The 16,731-nt window shown below is 39.3% G+C and overlaps 1 protein-coding gene across 7 annotated transcripts in view; it reads left to right on the forward strand.

Annotated features, from left to right (window-relative positions):
* Nucleotides 1-16,731, forward strand: part of DLG2 (discs large MAGUK scaffold protein 2) — an 812,656-nt gene that overhangs the window by 426,225 nt on the left and 369,700 nt on the right. The window lies entirely within an intron of this gene.

Raw genomic sequence — 16,731 nt, forward strand, 5'->3', positions numbered from 1 at the left:
TCAACTAATCTTTGATAAAGGAGGCAAGAATATACAGTGGAGAAATGACAGCCTCTTCAACAAGTGGTGCTGGGAAAACTGGACAGCTACATGTAAAAGAATGAAATTAGAACACTCCCTAACACCACACACAAAAATAAACTCAAAATGGATTAAAGACCTAAATGTAAGGCCAGACACTATAAAACTCTTAGAGGAAAATGTAGACAGAACACTCTGTGACATAAATCACAGAAAGATCTTTTATGACCCACCTCGTAGAGAAATGGAAATAAAAACAAAAATCAATTAATGGGACCTAATGAAACTTCAAAGCTTTTGCACAGCAAAGAAAACCATAAACAAGACGAAAAAACAACCCACAGAATGGGAGAAAATATTTGCAAATGAATCAGCAGACAAAGGATTAATCTCCAAAATATATAAACAGCTCATGCAGCTCAATATTAAAAAAATAAACACCCCAATCCAAAAATGGGCAGAAGACCTAAATAGACATTTCTCCAAAGAAGACATACAGATAGCCAAGAAGCATATGAAAAGCTGCTCAACATCACTAATTATTAGAGAGATGCAAATCAAAACTACAGTGAGGGGCTTCCCTGGTGGCGCAGTGGTTGAGAGTCCACCTGCCGATGCAGGGGATACGGGTTTGTGCCCCGGTCCGGGAGGATCCCACATGCTGCGGAGCGGCTGGGCCCATGAGCCATGGCCGCTGATCCTGTGCTCCGCAACGGGAGAGGCCCGCATACCGCAAAAACAAAAAAAACAAAAAAAAACTACAGTGAGGTATCACCTCACACCTGTTACAATGGGCATCATCAGAAAATTTACAAACAACAAATGCTGGAGAGGGTGTGGAGAAAATGGAACCCTCTTGCACTGTTGATGGGAATGTAAATTGATACAGCCACTATGGAGAACAGTATGGAGGTTCCTTAAAAAACTAAAAATAGAATTACCATATGCCCCAGCAATCCCACTACTGAGCATATACCCAGAGAAAACCATAATTCAAAAAGACACATGCACCCCAATGTTCATTGCAGCACTATTTACAATAGCCAGGTCATGGAAGCAACCTAAATGCCCACTGACAGACAAATGGATAAGGAAGACGTGGTACATATATACAATGGAATATTACTCAGCCATAAAAAGGAATGAAATTGGGTCATTTGTAGAGACTGTCATACAGAGTGAAGTAAGTCAGAAAGAGAAAAACAAATATTGTATATTATCACATAGATGTGGAATCCAGAAAAATGGTACAGATGAACTGGTTTGCAGGGCAGAAATTGAGACACAGAAGTAGAGAACAAACGTATGGACACCAAGGGGGGAAAGCGGGGACGGGGGGTGGGGTGGGATGAACTGGGAGACTGAGATTGACTGATGTGTATAAAATGGATAACAAGAACCTGTTGTATAAAAAAATACATTAAATTTTTTTAAAAAGATGTTAAAAAAAAATAAAAATCTTTCCTAAAATGTGCTTTGCCTTTAAGGAAAATATGCAGAATGATTTTTCTAATCTGTTTATAAAATATTACTTTTGCTTATACCCCAGCTTTCAAAATGTTTTTAAACAATATTTCACCAGTCATGAAAGCTTATGGGCAAATGGTGCAACTATAAAAATTAACTCTGTACAATGGTTATGGTTTTCTTTTATTTAACAGAATTGCTAAAAGTATTCCTTTTGTAAGTAACTGCTCTTTAAAAATCAAAGTGCAACAGGAAGCAGAAGCAAATACCTGTCATCATGGATGGTATATACAACTTAACAGGAAAGTTTTCTGCAAAAATATTATGAAATAAAGGAACACAAGAGGAGTAATTTATTTTCTTTTACTTTGGAGATGAGATGATGATTAGAAGGCATGAATATGAAAAGTGAGAGCATATGTGAGAGCAAAATTTGCTTCCTTGTTTGTCTTTTTGAGAAATTCAGACAAAAGCAAATTGAGTAACATGGTTATTACATTATTATATTTGATATATGAATAAGAAAAAACTCCAAATATTTCAAGCTAACCAAGATTAGAGGGCTTCCCTGGTGGCGCAGTGGTTGAGAATCCGCCTGCCAATGCAGGGGACACGGGTTCGAGCCCTGGTCTGGGAGGATCCCACATGCCGCGGGGCAACTAGGCCCGTGAGCCACAACTACTGAGCCTGCGCGTCTGGAGCCTGTGCGCCGCAACAAGAGAGGTCGCGACAGTGAGAGGCCCACGCACCGCGATGAAGAGTGGCCGCTGCTTGCCGCAACTGGAGAAAGCCCTCGCACAGAAACGAAGACCCAACGCAGCCAAAAATAAATAAATAAATAGAAATTCATAAAAATACATTAATATTTTTTAAAAAAAGATTAGATTGAAACTAACCTATAGCTGATTTATGTTTGTGGGAAGAAAATTATTTCATTGGTCTGTTTGATTCCTTTTATCACGGATATTAATATTATATAGGGATCTCAGATGTGTAACTAATTCCACGATTTTTTCTCCAGAGAAGAGAGCTAAGAGAGAGTTTTACAAAGAATACACACTAGATGCTGGCAATTAAATCCAAGGCCGTATGTTACAGCCTCAAACCAAGTCCCTCACTTTGCAAGCCAGATTATTTTTAGAGACCTTTAGAATGTTCAGTTAAGCTCCTTGCAGGCAATCTTGGGAGGTTGTAGACGCAGCATAACATAACATAAACATTTGAGGCTTACCAAGAGCAGTTACTGCGTCCACAGAGTCTCTGCTGAGTAAAGAAATATTCAATGCCTTCGCTTATCCTGTATAAAATCTGAATTCCTTAGCCTGGCATCCATGTTCCTTCACAATCTGCCTCAGTCTTCTAGTTTTCCTTGACACAGATCCTACACTCCATTCAAGCTGTGTCCTCCCTGTTCTCCAAGCACATCTTGCATATGCGCCCCTCTGGCCCCGGGCTCATGCCATGTACTGAAATACCATCTACTTTCCTTGCCACTTAATTAGTTTCTACCCATCCATCAAGGTCTAGTGCAGAGTCTATCTTCTCCATGACTTAATCATTTTTTCTTTAATGGGAGATTTCTCATTATCCACAATACTCAGTTGATACTTAACATATGTGGCCTTGCATTGTTGATTTATTATTTTATGTATATCTGCTTCCAGAAATGGTAACTCCCTGGGAAAAGAAGTGAGTTAGCATTTACTGAGCACTTGCTGTGTGATCCTAATATATATTTATATTCGTCCTTAAACTGCCATAAAATAGATATTATTGTTCAAAATTTACAGCTGAGAAAATAAGACAACAAAAAATTCTACCAAGGTGATCAGCTGTTAATTGATAGGACTGCCTTCAACCCTCCATCTCTCTAGCCCCCAAGCCCATATAGTTTTTTCCAGTATCACAGCATACCGTACTATCCCCATCCAATAAAATTCTTTTTATCTCACACAGTACCAACCACAGTATATTTATTTAGTATATACTCAATATCTGCGTGGTAACTATTTTGCTGAAGTCAGCCTACCCTCTGCTGCAGAAAGTCTAGAGCATAGACCCTCCTCTTTAATGCCAGAATTCTTGTGTGTTATCTTAATATCATGTCCTCATAATAGCAGTTCAACAAAACCCCTTTATCTTTGTGTATCTATATGATGTCCAGTAATCTGCTTAACTGATTGACTAGTTAACCAAATTAACTAATTACTTGAATGAGGCATACACTGCACTACAGTCTTCTGAGGAGCTAGATCATTTATATATAAGACATCAGTCCTAATCAGCCAGCAGCTTTGAAGCCTTGTGTGGTTGACCTCCAGTGGTCACCTTCACTATGCCCCCCTCTTCACACTTAGGCTAATACACTTCTTCCCGTGCTGCTGAAAAGTCTCTTTCATCCTCATCACTATTTTTTCCTTAACAACATTGCTCACATGAATACAGTTGCATTTATAGAGAAATAAAGAAGAGAGGGCTTGGGGAGACTAGCTGGCTCTTTATGCATGACCTCAGAGGGTAACAGTCCCTTACTGGATTATCACGATAGGAAATCTGAGACTTAACGTCTACGTGCTCTGAAACTCAATTTTTGTCAGTGTATCCAGGGGTGATCAAGCTTATATGCCATAATGCCAAGTTATGAATGTACAATAAGAAATGGATCTGCTCAAGATACCAGAACGTGCTGTTTAGTACATTCACTCCTATTAGGAAAAACACTATGGAAAGACATATTTTAATGAGCATGTGGCTTGGTGAGCCTGGACTCTTAGAGAAGGAAATCAGCCAGCCAGATGACCTTAATGGCTGCTGTCACTGAGCTAGATGGCCAAATGAGCCCATCTTGTGGGTTACTCCCACCAGACAGCACATTTAATTTTTTTTTTTTTTTGGCTGCGCCATTCCAGCACGTTTACATCAGCAACCTGGAGCCAGAGCTGGAGGGTGCCTCTGCCCCATAACGCTGGAGCTACATTGCCGAGGTCCTTCTCCCAGCACACAGGAAGACTCTCCCTCTCTTCTTCTCCCAATTTATTCAGTTTTGTGAACTCTATTCCTAAAGTACAACTTCTTCCACATTCAAACATGCCTTGATTAACATGCCTTGAAAAAACAGGCCCTTTGAGCCAAGGTGAGGTCAGATATGTATCCTTGACATCGTTGAGGAGCTAATATTTTGTGCCTTATCCTTTTGTTTAGGGTATAGCCTTTCAGGGTCCTGATTCTTTGCAAGGGTCTCTGATCGAACGCCCACCTCAGGGCCCACACAGTCCTACCCTCCAGGCAGCAATCAACTCTGGACACTGGAAACCTGCAAAAGCTGTTCAGTCCACTGCTCGTCTCAGTACTTGCCTTCTTCTCTGAACTTGTAGCCCTTTGCTTTTGGCCTCTAAGGATTTCTCTTACTTGCAAGCTTTGTCAGTCATTTAAAACTATTTTATAAGCATTCTATTCAGAATTTTTAGCTGCTTTGTAATGAGAGGGGTTTTTAGGACATCCAATCTGCCAAATGGCTGGAAATAGGATCTCAATGTATACTTTTCTTTAATACTTTTCTCCTTTCTAGATGTTTCTAGCGCATTGCCTACTCTGAATTTTATCACTCCTCCTTGACGCAAACATTATTTCCTGCCAGGTTATTACTCAAGCAAGGAACCTGCCCCACAGAAGGCATGCCCAAGTTCTCCCACATCCCTAGAGAGGTGAAACTAGAATTCAATATCATTTCATCCTACCCCTCACTTGTTTTTTCTTTGTTCATGCAATATATTTTGTGTGTGTGTGTGTGTGTGTGTGTGTGTGTGTGTGTGTGTGTGTGTGTGTGTGTGTCTATCTTACAGGCTCAGTCCATACTAGTTCCCAACATTACAAAAACAAATAAACCATGGTCTTTATCCTTCAGGACCATACACATTCACAGAATAGATAAGTAAGCAAAGTAGTTTCATGACAGTAAAGGTAACAATAGTGGTACGATCAATGAAAAATAATGTGGTTTCAAAAAAGGAGAAGTGGTCAGTTTTTCTAGAGGCAAGGGGGATAAGGAAACAGAGAGAAGACAGCACCAGGCCTCAGTCTTGAAGGCCAAGTGGAAGTAGAAGTTCATTATACAGATGAGGATGCAGGAGAAGGCATCTTTCTAGCCAAAGAGAACAGCCCACTGTTGGAGAACAGTCTGGACACAGACAATAAGACATGGAACAACCTGGTGTGAGGAACAACTCTCACCTGGAGAGTTGGAACTGGGGTGCAAGGCTGGAACACGGGGTGCAAGGAAGCATGGTAGAGTTAAGCATTAGAGAGGTAGTTGAAAGGTCAAATGATGGGGAACTTTGGATATCATGCTTAGAAGTTTAGGCTTTATCCTGAAGGCATACGGATCCCGGGAAGGCTTTTGAGCAAAGGAGTAATATGGTCAGATACGTATTTTATTAGAAAGATGACTGGAAACATTTTCACAGCTTACTTCCCACCGCACCACACAGCCTCTCACTATGGTGGATATTTTGGGAGTTGACTGGAGTGACTTCACACACCTCAGATGTTCAAAGCTCAAGGAACATCCTACTACTGGCCATGAGAAAGCCTTCAGGTTTAAGTAGTCACCTCTTTTTTTTTTTTTTTTAATCCTGTACCCTCTTAAGCCATCTGGTTTAAGGAGAAAAAATTAGCCCATAGCACCCTGCTTCCCTCTGCATGAAAACATCCCAGCTGGCTGAGAGCATCCTCTGAGACTCCAGCTACACAAGACGATGCTGCTACTGCTCAGCCACAGCTGGGAGCAAATCAGGTGGCATCTCCCCAGCTGCTCCGCATCCGAAGGTGTTTATAATTAAAAGGCTTTTTATATCACATTCCAAGAAAAATAAAACTGCACAAGTGAATGTAGCACATCTCATCCAGGTGATGATAAAAAGACAAAACCTTTTTAGAAGAAGACTGGTCCCTCTTTGCCCTTGGCTACTTTAGCTTACTGTGCACGTTCCTGACCAAGCACTCGTCCCGTTCCTGGGCTCTTATAACTGTTTGTTTACATGTGGCTCCTCCCACCCCAGGCTCTTTCATGTTTGTATTCACAGTGCCTGACACAATGTCGGTACTCCACAGATGTTTGTTTATTGAAAGTTTGGATACATAAATAAAATAAATACTTTTAAGTGGATAGGTAAGTTTTTTTTTTAATATGGATATAGCTATTATGAGTAACCAGGTTCCATCTTTACTATAGATTCCAATTTAAAATCTAATGTGAAAGCTGAAATTAGTAGACAGCACCTAGTATGTACCAGGTATTGGGGACAAAAATCAAATGACATGTTCCCTGCTCTCAAGCTGATCATTCTAGCTGGACAGGGGGACAGTCTGCCAACTCAGTGTCATAAGCATTATGATAGATACGTGGAGGAAATGCTAGGGGAGGTGCCCATCACAGCCTCGAATGGGGAGGTTGAAGACAGTGTCAGGGACAGCTCCTAGAAGATCATGATTCTTGAGCTCAATCCCGAATGAGGAACAAGAGTTAGAATTGTGTTCCACTGTTCACATTTAATAATGTAGAATAATGACTACTAATGGGTTCCTAGGCCATCCGAACTCTAGATGACGAATGACAAGAAAATTAGAGCTCCAATTACTTTAGTATGAAAAGTATTCACTTCTTTATAAATTGGCGGTGTGTGCTCATTTATTCAATCATCAGGTGTTTATTGAGCATTCTTCTAGGTATACCGGGGATACCTAGAAATATAAACCACGACACCACACCTTCAATAGATTATAATCTCTCTGGAGGCCACAATGCCCTCATGCACAGAGAAGCTCATGAAAATACAAGGCGTTATGTTCATCAGACCCGAAGTCATTGGCCTGGGCAATAAATATGCAGAAATGAGAGCTGTGGCTCCACATCTGGGGGAATGGGCCATCGTGACGAAGGTAGACCGTGATCAAGTCTAATATAAAAGGAAAAGTTAAGACAAAAGGGAAATATAAGATACATATACATAGGATATTTCAGCATGAGACAACTTGGAGGGACAGAGAGGGGACTGAGTGTGGAATATTAAATCAGCTTAAAGTTACAGAGAATTACTATGAGCCAAGTGCCACGCTGAGCATCGGGGAGAAGACAAACATGGAGCAGACACCGAACGTGCCGCCAAACTGCGAACAGTACAGAGTCTCGCTGGCAGCCCGTAGCTGATCCGCAACAGAGACATGTGGGTGTGACCTGCACCGTACTTTTATTTATGTTTTATCACTGGCAGCTTAAAATTCTGGAAATTCACATAAAATCTAGATTCTTGTCTTTAGAAACTGGAGAATCTGGCCATGCTAGTCGGTGTTCCTGCTTGGAACACCTGTCCAGAGCTGAGCAGAAGCTACCCTTAGAGGGAACATACCCGCAGTTTGTTACAGTCCCTGCTCAGCCTGCTTCACTCATTTATGTATAGATTTTTCCATCCCAATTAAAATCTAGCACAAAAGAAAGATATTTGCAAAAAAATTATAACTTGAAGTAGAAGGTAAAGTGAGGTCTAAATCACTGTGGGAGTTGAGTCGTTCATTCAGTAACTATTTCCTGAGTTCCTGCTACTGCTGGAGAATTGCTGGTGCCTGAACTCCTGGAGTTCACAGTCTATTGAGGAAGAAGGATATACGAGCAAACAATCACTGCACAATGTAATAAATGCTACAATGTTATGTGTACAAGACACAGTGTGGACCCACAGAGCAAGTGATCGCCTGTGTCTGGAGGGTCAGAGAGTTTGAACTGGGTTTTGAGATGGCCTGAGCCAAGAAATGGAGATATGAAGCAACATGTCAAACTCAAGGAAGCACAGGAGTTTGATATGACTGGAGCATAGGATGGCTGGAGCCAATTAAGCAAGGAACTAAGCGAATCAGGTGTCATTCTAGTGGAAAGAAAGTGTTTGGAACATTGAAACTAGAATCAAAGAATCTTCAAATTAGGAGACTATCCTAAAAGTCCAAGCCTGAACTAGAGAGAATGGAGAGGTTGCGTGGAAACCATGACGTTCAGAGAGAGCAGAGTGCAAGGCAACGTATAATGAAGGACTGAAGTTTGTGGTTCAAATGATAGAAGCCAAGGGCAGTTAAAGTGAATCTTTGAGTGTCGATAATTCTGGAAACTATATTCTGTAAATATACTGTGATACCTTTTTAAAATTCAGGTCCTCCTCTGGCTTATACAAAGTATATTTTAGTTTAGTGTTTTAAATTTCCATTGTGTAAGTTCTCTCTCCATTTAATGGACAAAATATTTAACTTGTAAGTAAATTGACTGGCTCTATCAAAGCAATGAGATACCAATACATACCCATTATTTAGCAAAAATCTAGAACACCATCAACACCAAATGCTGGTGAAGAATTCTCATTCATTGCTGCCGAGAATGCAAAATAGTGCAGCCACTTTGGAAGACAGTTTAGCAGTTTCTCACAAAATTAAACATACTCTTACTGTATGATCCAACCATCATGCTTCTAGTATTTACCCAAATGAACTGAAAATGTATGTCCACACAAAAACTTGCACATGGATGTTTATAGCAGCTGTATTTATAATTGCCAAAACTTGGAAGAAACCAAGATGCCCTTCAGTAGGTGAGTGAATCAATAAACTGTGGTATAGCCAGACCATGGACTATTATTCAGCACTCAAAAGAAATGAGCTATCAAGCCGTGAAAAGACATGGAGGAATCTTAAATGCCTATTACCAAGTGAAAGAAGCCAATCTGAAAAGGCTACATACTGTAGGACTCCAACCATATGACATTCTAGAAAAGGCAAAACTATGGAGACAGTACAGAGATCAATATTGCCAGAGGTTGTGTGGAGAGTGGGATGAATAGGTGGAACACAGGGGATTTTAAGGTCAGTGAAACTACTTTGTATGATACTATAATGATGGATACATGTCATTATACATTTGTGCAAAGCCACAGAATGCACACCACCAAGAGTGAAGCCTAATGTAAACCATGGACTTTGAGTGATAAGGATGTGTCAGTGTAGGTTCATCAACTGTAACAAACGTAGCCCTCTGGTGGGGGATATTGGGAGTGAGGAAGGCTATGCATGTGTGGCGGCAGGATGCTTATGGGAAATCTCTGTACCTTCCTCCTAATTTTGTTTGAACCTAAACTGCGCTTAAAAAACTGTCTCAGAAAAAGAGAACTACAATACGACCCAGCAGTCCCACTACTGGGCATATACCCTGAGAAAACCATAATTCAAAAAGAGTCATGTACCACAATGTTCACTGCAGCTCTATTTACAATAGCCAGGACATGAAAGCAACCTAAGTGTCCATCAACAGATGAATGGATAAAGAAGAGGTGGTACATATATACAATGGAATATTACTCAGCCATAAAAAGAAACAAAATTGAGTTATTTGTAGTGAGGTGGATGGACCTAGAGTCTGTCACACAGCATGAAGTAAGTCAGAAAGAGAAAAACAAATACCGTATGCTAACACATATATATGGAATCTAAAAAAAAAAAAAAAAAAAAGATTCTGAAGAACCTTAGGGCAGGACAGGAATAAAGACTCAGACGTAGAGAATGGACTTGAGGACACGGGGAAGGGGAAAGGGAAGCTGGGATGAAGTGAGAGAGTGGCATTGATATATATACACTACCAAACGTAAAATAGATAGCTAGTGGGAAGCAGCCACATAGCACAGGGAGATCAGCTCCGTGCTTTGTGACCACCTAGAGGGGTGGGATAGGGAGGGTGGGAGGGAGACACAAGAGGGAGGAGATATGGGGATGTATGTATATGTATAGCTGATTCACTTTGTTATGAAGCAGAGACTAACACACCATTGTAAAGCAATTATACTCCAATAAAGATGTTAAAAAAAAAGTCTCAGTCATAGAAAAAGAGATCAGATTTGTGGTTATCAGAGGTGAAGGGTGGGAAGGAGGGGGAACTGGATGAAGACAATCAAAAGGTACAAACTTCCAGTTATAAGATAAATAAGTACTAGGGATCTAATGTTCAACATGATAATTAACACTGCTGTATGTTATATATGAAAGTTGTTAAAGAGACTGAATCCTAAGAGCTCTTATTGCAAGGAAAAACTATTTTTTATTTCTTTAATTTGGTATCTATATAAGATGATGGATGTTTACTAAACTTATTGTGATAATCACTTCATGAGGTATGTGACTCAAATCATTGTGGTGCACACCTTAAACTTATACAGTATTGTATGCCAATTATACCGCAATTAAACTGGAAGAAAAAAATCTGTCTTGAAAAAGAAGACTAGCTCTGGTGTTTACTAGCTGTGTGAACAATAAGCTAGCTTAACAACTACCTTAAACATGTTGACTTACCTAAGCATCAGAAAAACAGAACTTCTCACGCTACTATACATAAAACAGATAATCAGCAAGGACCTACTGTATAACACGAGGAACTCTACTCAATATTCTGTAATAATCTATATGGGAAAAGAATCTGAAAAAGAATGGATTATATGTATAACTGAATCCTTTAGCTGTACACCTATAACTAACAAAACAATGTAAATCAACTATACTCCAATATAAAATAAAAATTAAAAAAAGTAGAACTTCTAATTTTCCACAGGGTTTTAATCCTCTGACAAGAAAAATATACATTAAAACAGTTTTTTTTTAATTGAAGTATAGTTGATTTACAGTATTATATTAGTTTCAGGTATACAACATAGTTATCCAATGTTTTTATAGATTATACTCCATTTCAAGTTTTTTATAAAATATTGGCTATATTCCCTGTGCTGTACAATATATCCTCGTAGCTTGTTTATTTTCTACATAGTAGTTTGTATCTCTTAATCCCATATTCCTATTTTCCACCACCCCCACCCCCCGCTTCCCTCTCCCCACTGGTAACCACTAGTTTGCTCTCTATATCTGTGAGTCTGTTTCTGTGTTGTTATCTTCATTTGTTTGTTTCATCTTTACATGAAAACTCTTTAAAATCTTCCATATAATGTAATGGGTTATTAGTATAAGAAGTTTAAATTAGAAAAAGTACATCATTTGCAGTGTGCTTCGGACATTTTATTTGCATACCATCTTACAGATTTATTTCTTTGCATTTCTCCCTTTTATTAAACATCCTAATTTACTTTGATATAAAATTCTATTTTTAAAAAGACATTTAAATCTCAAGAGTTGAGAAGTTTCCAAGTAATTTGGTTTAAAAGACTTGTCCAAGGAAAATAAATAAAAACTACCATCACTTAAGAATGATGTGCTTTATGCAAAGGGTCACTAACAAAATGCCCCTGAATGGGTTACATAGATATGTAATGGGGTCTGATGTTTCATAATAATCTTTAAAGCTGTATTCTTTCTGCAGAGAGCATTCTGCATATTAAACATGTAAGGATAATCCTTACTTCCAAAGAAATTTTGTTCTCTCCCATTTTTCTATTAAAATATCAGGCTCCCTCCGTAAAGTTTTCATTTTCTCATTTTTGATAGAACCTTGAGTACAATACTTTCCTCTTAACTTTGCAAGAAGTGCAAATATGATGCAACTTATAGATTTTTGTCTGAGAAACGTGAGGGAAAGGTAAGACTAGAGAATGCAAGGCAAGCTAGAGAATGAATGCCCCATCTAAAGAGGGCCATGTTCTAGACAACTGTTGCTATGCAATGAGATTAAGAGCCAGTATTCACAGAATGTCTGGGTTTTTTTCATGTAAAGCCATAAATCCACATTTTATGCAAATTTTCCTAATTTTAAATATGAGCAACTAATTCAAACATTTGTAAACACTGTGGGTCAAATTAAGCCTCCAACTTATCAATTGACAATCTCTGGAATATATCGTACTTTGGACTCTGAGATTTTGAAACAGAAAATGTGTCTTAATTCTGCCTTTGCTACTTACTAAACTCAGCAGAAACTTGGGCAGGCAGTCTTATTTCACTAATCTAAAAAGTTGTCAAAATAATTTCTTCATCAGGTTGTTTACTTTTCCCAATATTTTGTTATAAAATTTTTCACATATAAAGAAATTTAAAGAATGTTATAATGGACATCCATATACTTGCCATCTAGATTCTGCTTTTAACATTTTACTATACTTGGTCTATTCAATCTATCCAGTCATCAATCCACCTTCCCTTTAGTATCGGTTTCAAAGTAGTTGCAGACATCAGTATACATCCTTCATTAGACTGTTTTGAGGAATAGATGGAATGATGCACAGAAAGCATCAAGCACAATATTTAATGTATAGATAAAGAGTCATAATAGCCCCCTTCCTTCCCTCTGTTTATTATCTGTAGCTTGAATGTCATTGGTCCCACTAAGAGTGTGTGTTTTATATTGGGGAAGAAGGATATTTTTATAATAACTTTTTTTGTCAAAAATCCTCTTGGCCCCTACCTTCACAAATGTATCTAGAACCTGGACTTCCAGTATCAGCCAAAATAGAATATCCCCATTCCTCTCTAATCCTCCCTCTCTTGTTATAAAAGCAAAACCACCTTTAGACATAATAAACATAGCAACACTCTAACAAGTTGGAAAGAAGTCAGACTGGCTTGGAGAGGAATGACACTGATGTCAGTTATCTGGATTTCCTTTCTGCTTCCCATGTATCCTGGATGGGGCAGTAGAGAAGCCTATACCCTGAAACCACCAACAGACACAGATAAAGGAGCCTCAAGAAAAGCCTGCTTCCTGTAACCAAAGGACTGGGTAAAGGGTAGACGAATAGAACTGGGAACATTTTAGTAATTCTGGCCCTACTTCTAGCCAAATACCAAAGAAAAAACTGTCCACTCACCATTGTGGTACCAGTAGACCATGCAGATAGCTCGATTTCTGACCCCACCGGAGACAGTTAGGAGAAGCAATTATGAGATGGCCCTTCATTTCCTCCACTGGGCTGGTGTCAGTGGTCCAAACAAGAGCTGAACTTCCATCCCCACTCTGCAGCAAAAAGGCAGAATAAGATGGTATGAGGTGTAGCTGGTTGAGACTCCACTTTCAGTGGAAAGCTGAAGTTACATCTTTACCCAGCAGCAACAAGCTGGAATGAGGTTAGCATTCTATTCCCCTACTCCTGGTATTGGCAGGGACCAGCTGGAAGCTGTACCTCCACCCCCTGGCAGTGGCAACAGATAGAAGGAAGAAGAAGGAAGGAGCACTCAGTGGCAAACCACTTTACCTACCAGGGTAGTGTCAGTGGGACTCAGTGGGGGGCTGAACTTCTAGCCCCACCCAGAGGCAAAGAGGCAAAACAAGGTGGTTCAAGGTGGTGCTAGTCAACATGCTACTTTCTCTCCACCACTGGTGTCAGTGGGTCCAATGGGACCTGAGCCTCTACCCCCACCAAGTGACAGGCAGGTAGAATAAGTCAAATGTTAGCTGGTACCCCACTTTCTCTCCTCCCTGGTGTCACCAGGGCCAAATAGGGAGCTGAATATCCATCTCACCTGGATCTACATGCTACACCTAAACCAATCCACTATGCAGAAAAGACTAAGATTAGATAGGATCCAGTGCCTCACAACATAACAGCCAAAATGTCCAGTATACAATAAAAAAACTGCTTCTCATACCAAAAACTAGGAAAATCTCAACTTGGATGAGAAAAGACAATCAACAGATACAAACACTGAGATAACACAGATGTTGGAATTATCTGTCAAGGATTTTAAAGTAGCCAGCATGCTTCAGTGAGCAATTGCAAACACACTTGAAATAAATTTTTTTTAAAAAAGAAAGCCTCAGCAAAGGGATAAAAGATATAAAGAAAAACCAAATAGAATGTTAAAGCTTTAAAATAAAATAAACAAAATTTTAAAACTCACTGAATGGGCTCAATAGCAGAATTAATATGACAGAAGAAAGAATCAGTGAATCTGAAGATAGAAAAATGGGAATTACTCAGTCTGAACAGAAAAAGAAAATAGATGGAAATGTATCCACTGTTCTCCACTTCCTCTAATACCACCCTGGTCCAAGGGACTATTATATTTTGCCTAAATATAGCAATAGCCACCTAACTGGTCTCACTTCTTTAAACTTTGCCCCTCAAATCTATTTTATACCAAAGTAATCACTTAAAAATGTAAATCAAAAAAAAAAAGTAAATCAGATCAAGTAATTCTTCTTCTCAGTGGATCCCCATTTCTCTCAGAGTAAAAGTTAAAGTTTTAAAATGGTCTACAAGGCGCTTCAGGATTTATCCCCTGTTGCCTCTCTGCCTGTTGTAGGCAAAATTATGAAATGGCCCCATGATCTCCACCTCCTGGTGTTACTCCTACAGTTAAGTTACCTTACATGGAAAAGGAATTTTGCAAATGTAATTAATATTACTAATCAGTTGATCTTAAGGTGAAGAATTATCTGGGTGGGCCTAACCTAATCACATGACCCTTTGAAAGCAGAGAGTTAAATCCAGCTAATTGCAGAAGAACAAGACAGAGAGATTCCAGATATGAAAAGGATTAAATGTACCATTTCTGGCTTGAAGATAGAGAGGGCCACATGGGAAGGAAAATGCGTGGCCTCTAGAAGATGAGAGAGACCTCCAACTGGCAGCCAGCAAGAAAACAGGGACCTCAGTCTTTGTTAAGACTAATGGTTAATTTTATATGTCAACTTGACTGGGCCACAGGGTGCCCAGATATTTAGTTAAACATTATTCTAGGTATGTCTGTGAGGAACTTTCTGGATGAGACTAACATTTGAATTAGTGTACTGAGTAAAGCTGATTGTCCTCTCTCGTATGGGTAGCCACATCCAACCCATCCAAGGCCTGAATAAAACCAAAGGTTGGGTAAGAGAGAATCTGCTCTTTCTTTCTTTCTTTGAGCTGGGTCATTGGTCTTCTGCTAACTTTGGACTCAAACTTTAGCTAGAAGTTATACCATTGGCCCTCCTGGGTCTCCAGTTTGCCAACTATAGATCCTGGAACTTCTCAGCATTCATGACTGCATGAGCCAATTCCTTATGATAAAATATATGTAATACAACCACAAGAAACTGAATTCTGCCAACAACCTAACTAAATATGGACCTGGATTTTTCCCCAGAGCTTCCCAATAAAGTTTGGCCTGGCTGACACCTTGATACCAACCTTAAGAAATCCTAGGCAGACAACCTAGACAAGCCCACCCAGACTTCTGACCTACAGAACTGTGAGATAATAGTGGGTGTTGTAGTTTAAACTACTAAGTTTGTGGCAATTTGCTACTCATTAATAGAAAACGAGTACACTGAGTTCATCTTTTACCATTCTCATTCCCTTGTTCACTCATTCAGCCACACTGGCCTCCTAGCTCTTCCTTGACGACACCAGGCACCCTCCCACCTTAGGGCCTCTATTCTTTCTGGCTGGAATGTTTCCTTCAGATATCATATGACTAGTTTTCTCACCCCTTCAGTCTTTCCTCAACTGTCGCCTTCTCAATAAATCCTGCCCAGGCCCATCCCTGAAAGCACCGATCCTTTTTACACTGCTCTGCTTTTTCTTTTTCTTAAAATATTTATTGCTTTCTAACACGCTATATAACAAACTTATTTATTGCATCTATTTCTTTTTAGTGGTCTACCCCCATCAGAATGTATGCTTATAATAGTAGGGATTTTTGTTTTGCTTACAAACTTTCCGAGTAGCTGGAACAGTTCCTGACATAGTAGGTGCTTACAAAGTATTTGCAGAAGAAAATGAATTAACTCTTAATACATAGCATTATTACATATTACTTATAGTCCAAGCTCTGATGTGCATTGTAAATCCTTCCTCATAATAAGGTTAAATATAGATATAATGCATCTCTTTGTGCAAGGAAATGTGATAGCAAATAACAAAATCTGTGTAATCATTAGTATAAAAATATATTGGATGGCTCTTTGCCATTCTTACATCATTAAGAGCAGGAAAATAGAAGAGGAACCTTTAATGATTGGAACTGAGATATCTGGGAGAGGAGGGTGGGTGATACAAAAAGCACCTTGGTCAAACCTAAGGCTTGCAGAATACATTTTTTGAAACTACTGGTAGAGAAAATTCAACTAGATGACTTCTAAGGTCCTTTACAATGCCACATTCCATATTTCTCCAGCTTCTACACAAACTCAATGAACTGTTGCCTTAAGATTTCATCTCTCATCCTTTTATTGATGACCGTCAAATCTGAATTTGCAGTCCTCTCTGAGAACCTAAATTCCTATCCTTTGTCTCTAAC

Source organism: Leucopleurus acutus (genome assembly GCF_964270905.1).
Source record: "Leucopleurus acutus genome assembly, chromosome: 8".
In the NCBI taxonomy this organism is placed as follows: domain Eukaryota; kingdom Metazoa; phylum Chordata; class Mammalia; order Artiodactyla; family Delphinidae; genus Leucopleurus; species Leucopleurus acutus.